The following is a 5661-nucleotide window of genomic DNA, read 5'->3' as shown; positions in this document are numbered from 1 at the left end:
AAGGCCAAATCGATTGTTTATGCGCTAAAGAGTTTAGGCATATGATGACAATTGAATGGTAAGGTAGTCCAATTTCGCAAGAAGTTGAGATTTTGCCACATGTTGCACTCACCTTATAGTAATTTACTCTTACTAAGTGTATAAAATATCACGAATTGATAAAACGTAAGACGTCTAGCATAGGACATTTTTGTATCGAAATAAAGCTAGAGTAGCAATGATCTCGACAAGGAAAAATGTACCTAAATTTGGATTTAAAAGAATGTAATCATCTATGTTTATACATAGAAGGCATCACTCATGTGATTTAAAACAAAAGCTTGTACCTACTCCTATGATAACTTGGTGGTTGGTTTAGACCACACAAGTTAGAGGTATTTTACATTCTTCACGAAAACTAAATATTATACTATCTTGTAGATTTTAAAGACTTTAATCCGGTGAACCCAATTAATCAAACCTCAAGTAAATTCGTTTAAAACGAGTAAACGATAAGCACATCGAACAACCATTTGATTGAGAATCTTGTGGTATGTGTGCATGTATTATGTTTTCTTTTGTAGAAAAGAAACACAATAGTGAGGTGATTGACCACATACATACGGATGTGTAAGGCCGATAGTTGATTATATATACATACTTCGTTACTTTTACCGTAATGTTAAGTAGATATGAAAACCTCGTATATATTTAATAAGACATAAAAGTGATTTTTGAAACGTGGAATATTTTCAAAATGAAGTAGTAAACCAAAAGTACGACAAGTTCAAAAATGTTGATCGGAAATTTCAAAGTAATAACTTTGAAGATCAAATGGGTAATATCAAGTAATGACCTTGATCATCACTAAGAAGATTGTGAACCATAGAGTATGGTGTAGTCAAGAAGATAAACCGAACTTTATGAGATATAGTTTGAGGTTTTTCGCAATTTTGTAAGCTATTTTCTCACTAAAAGTTTAAAACCCGACTATAATAGCCTAAATGACTCCATATGTGATATGGATAGGGAGGGTCCCTAACTTGTTATTTTTATACATTTGGGACCATAAATGTTTATGTTCAGAACCAATTTATGTATTTGTGAGGGTTATCCAAAATTAAACCACTTGGTTTTTGCTCCTCCAAAACGAGAACTAAGAGTTTGTGACTCATAATGATGTCTTTCCAGAAAGATTTCATTTTCTGAAAGACAGAGTGGGAGAAATTTTGAACTTACGGAAGTCCAAGACCCACAAACTGAGTAAAATGAAAGAAGACGTTCTTTATTGAGGCTCAGTGGTTAAAAGGAGATAATTTTGCGATAATATTGCGTTACTTTTCGAAAGTGACGAATCTTCAACCCTCATCAAAGGATTTTTTATAGTATGAACTCTATGTGATGGCGTGACACCATGCAATTCGAATTCGTCTTCTTCCACAAGATGTGATAAGGAAGAAAACATGAGATATTTTCGAGACTTGATTTGGGGCAATAACTTTACACCAAATTAGGTTACCTTGATCTTGTTATAAAGGTTACATAAGATATTTCAATTTTGAGTTGGTTACAGAGAGTTTGTGACAACCCAAAAGCCTTTATCAATTCGTATGTTCTTAGCAATATAGCCTCTCATGAGGATGAGGTTCGGCAAAAGAATAACGAAACTTTCTCTTTGAATGTTACTCATAAAGGGAGAAGTTTTGTTGATCTGTCAATGCTAAGAAGCCTTACATGCTTGAAAGATCCCTTTTGTGATCTTATATACGTCAAAGAGTTGGAACTTTGGGTTCAAACATGTCGTCAATTAGAATGGTATTACTCGATTTGTCGAGGTACCATGATGATACATGAAGTTTAGTGGGAGCTAGGGTGATGTTTCTGTTGGAGCTTGTGTCCTCCATAAATTAGTGTGATAACATTTGTAAATCTCTTACAGGTTCACAAGGGTATACTTCGTATATTTAATCAGTTGATTAACGTTTACCTAATAACGGTTGGCTTGCTAGAAAGTTTGACGTTATTATCATACAGATGGCGGTGATCAACTGGTCCCTAAAGGTCACACCTATAGGATGTGTTTGAGAAATGTGGTTATAGAAATATAATCACATTGATGCCCAATATAACTAAACAGTTAGTCAATGTGTTGATGAGACAATTATTTAATGAAGATTAAATAATATTAGTTGAGACGAATTAACTGTCAATTCGTAAATTGAATATAATGAGTTATATTTAATTAAATGTATGTAATGTTATCTTGGACGAATTAATCTGTAAATTCGTAATTAAATGTAATCAATTATATTTAATATCAACAAGATGAATGTGTCATAGTGGTAATAGTGAGGGTACACAAACCAAGAGGTCATGGGTTCGATCCTCACTAGATGACAATTTAACACATTTTATACATTTTTGGAAAGACCAAAAATAAGGAGAGATTATATTTCCCTAATTCACTCCCATATTTCGGTCACCATAAGAAGAAAAAGGGAGATCATTATTCTACCCTAATTCTTTTTTTGACCTAGCCTCCTCTCTCATCAGAAGAAAAACACAAAACAACTAAATTTTATAGAAAATTTTAGATCGATTCTAGCATTATCAATAGGGCATATCTCATATCGTCTTGGGTGCAACTGATAGGCGAATATCTACTTTGATATTGTTCTTAGGCCGTATTTGCTAGGACCGAAGGTTATTTCTGAATCCTATATTTTGTTTATGTATTTTAATTTCATGACTAGTGTGGACAAGTGTAACACTCCCATTTATTCGGGAGCCTTTAGCTAGACATTCCCAAATAAATAGGACCGTTACCATCTCGGTTTCCCGAGGTAGTGAATAACAAAGTATAACAATACCAAAGTACTTTAAATAAAAACTTTAATGATTACATATGTTTTACAATTTTAATCAACTAATAAAAAAATAAATACAACTCGCAGCGGAAATTAAATAAGTGATATAACTACATTTGTGATCTAGACTCCTGCAGGTCCGAAAGCTCACACGCCCAAGCTCCCCATATCCAGCTAACTCAAAACCTGTTATTTAAATCTGCTCCCCATTTAACCGGAAATATTAAATGGTTCACCACAGGATGCCATCAATTAAAGCAGGCATCAATTTTATTTTGACACAGAAGCAAACACGTCAACCAATGGTTGAGTAGGATAAAATATATTAAAACAACCAATCTTTCACAACTGTCAATATTCCAATCTCAACTGATTCACATGTCACATCTCAACATCAACTATCCACGTTATCCACCAGAGACTAAGCCTGGGGCAGTCCAAATACTCACACACGTTATCCACCAGAGACTAAGCCTGGGGCCTTCCAATTAATCACACACGTTATCCACCAGAGACTAGGCCTGGGGCAGTCCAATTACCACTCACGTTATCCACCAGAGACTAAGCCTAGGGCAGTCCAATTCTCATAAACCATTCTCGTAATTTAAACACGACAATCATGTATATAAACCATCCAATTAAATAACATCACAAATTAAATTGCCCGTCAACCATATATCATAATCGTATAAAATATACACAGCTCCAACAATTAACAAAGTTAATCACTCAATTAGCTTAATTAAATAAGCAATCATAAAACAATCACCCTTCCAATAACATCCATGCGTTAAACACGATAACAGATATAGTTGAGTAGATTATCCTACCTGGCAAGCAAGCACTCCAATTACGCAATCCAAATAAATAAAGCAAATCCAATCCGATTATAATTCTTCACAATTTCCGTCACCTATATAATAATAACAATTACAACAATTATAATTACTAACTTTATTTGTTTATTTATTTATTCCTTATATTCAATTATTCAAATTAATTATTTACTATAATTATTAAAGGTTTATGATAACTAAAAACCCGATTTAACTACGAACCCGACTCACCCGAGCTAATTAAATAATTAAAACCCGTCACACTACAAACACATACCACCTTAACATAGTTTATAAACCATGGCCAACACCTCTCTTAAAACCCACCAAACCCGACACCACAAGCCACCACAGCCACCACCCAACCTCGACACCCCTAGCCTGCAACCCCACGCATCCAACTCGCCCTTAACCACCAGCTAAACCACCACCAACAACGCACAAACCCACGCCCTATCACACGACACCAACCGCAACACTCACCTGACACCCCATAAAACCCGTCCCAAAACCAGTACCTAACACCACCTTCACCGCCACCTACAACCACTAATCAACTCACCAATCTACCCTCGACAAAAACCACCCAAAACCACCCCAATCCAGGCCTCTTACAACCACTAAAAACCCCCTCGAAACAGCCTGCCCAAAACACGAGTCCTTCCCCTGTTTTCGCCACCACCGCCATTGTAATACTCCGTATTTATGGTCTTGGGGGTACTCTATCGAGTAGCCCTTACTCTGTCGAGTAAGGGTATGTTGCAGAATAAAATAGTTTTCGACTGTTGGGCACTCGATCGAGTAGTGGGGCACTCGATCGAGTAGGGGTTACTCGATCGAGTACCTTGGGTACTCGATCGAGTGTCCGGTTTACGGGGAGTTTTTCGCGGGTTTTGTTAATTATGCGATTAGGGTATTTAAACTTAATCGTCGTTGTTTTAATTCACTTTTACCAAAACCTAAAACCTGTTTAAGAGAGAAAGCAGTCAGTCATCTTCCTAATCGCATCCTTAACAATTCCCGGAGTTCAGACGGTCAGTTCGTGTCGTAGTTCGTGTCGTTGGATTCCTTGCGTCAAGGGTAAGCTTTTAATATAATTTATATAATGTTTTGCTAGGTTTGGTCAAACCCTAATTTAGGATTTGGGGGTTTTATGAATAGTAAGTAATTGGTAGCCTTTATGTGTTATTTGTTAGGAGGAGAATTTGTAGAAGAGGCGTTTTGAGACATTTTGTAGATACCGTCTGCGTGTTGTGCTTTCCGGTAGGATTTCCTACTCGTATTAGTCCCATAATGGGATATTGGTGATGTCTTTGTAGTTAGTTATTTGATATGATGATTGTGATTGTGATTGTGGTTGTGATTGGTTCCTATGGCTCTCGAGATGCGTTCTCGGCTGAGTGGGGTCACTTGCGGGAGTGATCTCACGCCCTAGTTTCGCCCTTCGTGGAACCCGCCACGAAAGGGGATGTGCACATTAATGGACAGGGTTATCGCTCGTACGATGAGCGGGGCTTAGGTGGGAACATTGCGGTCCCCCATCTGGCGGTGGTCGGTGGTCCGGTGGACGGTCAAGATTGAGATGATGGGAGTTGGTGGTGTATGGGTGTGTGTGACAGTTCAAATTTGTCTGTTTGTCTTATTGTTGTTATCTATATTGATTGTGTGATTAGTATCGACCCGGTGTTGTTTTGTAAAAACTGCGGTGATCCATTCGGGGATGGTGAGCAGATATTGAACAGGTATAGAGATGATCTTTGGGATAGCTGGGATGGCCACGACATGACGATAGAGTCTTCCGCGGTAGTTTAGCATTTATTTACATTTCGATTGAGAACAAATAGTTTGGAATAATGTATTGTACTTTCGGTTTGGTTTCGAGGATTGTATTTATTCATTAAACTACTTATAATAAATGTTGTTTCTGTTTTGTCTATTTGATTATCATGCCTCGGGCAACCGAGATGGTGATGTCTTCA

This window comes from Silene latifolia, chromosome Y (assembly GCF_048544455.1).
Source record: "Silene latifolia isolate original U9 population chromosome Y, ASM4854445v1, whole genome shotgun sequence".
Classification (NCBI taxonomy): Eukaryota; Viridiplantae; Streptophyta; class Magnoliopsida; order Caryophyllales; family Caryophyllaceae; genus Silene; species Silene latifolia.
The sequence above is the reverse complement of the archived record's forward strand: the minus strand, read 5'-3'. Positions refer to the sequence as shown.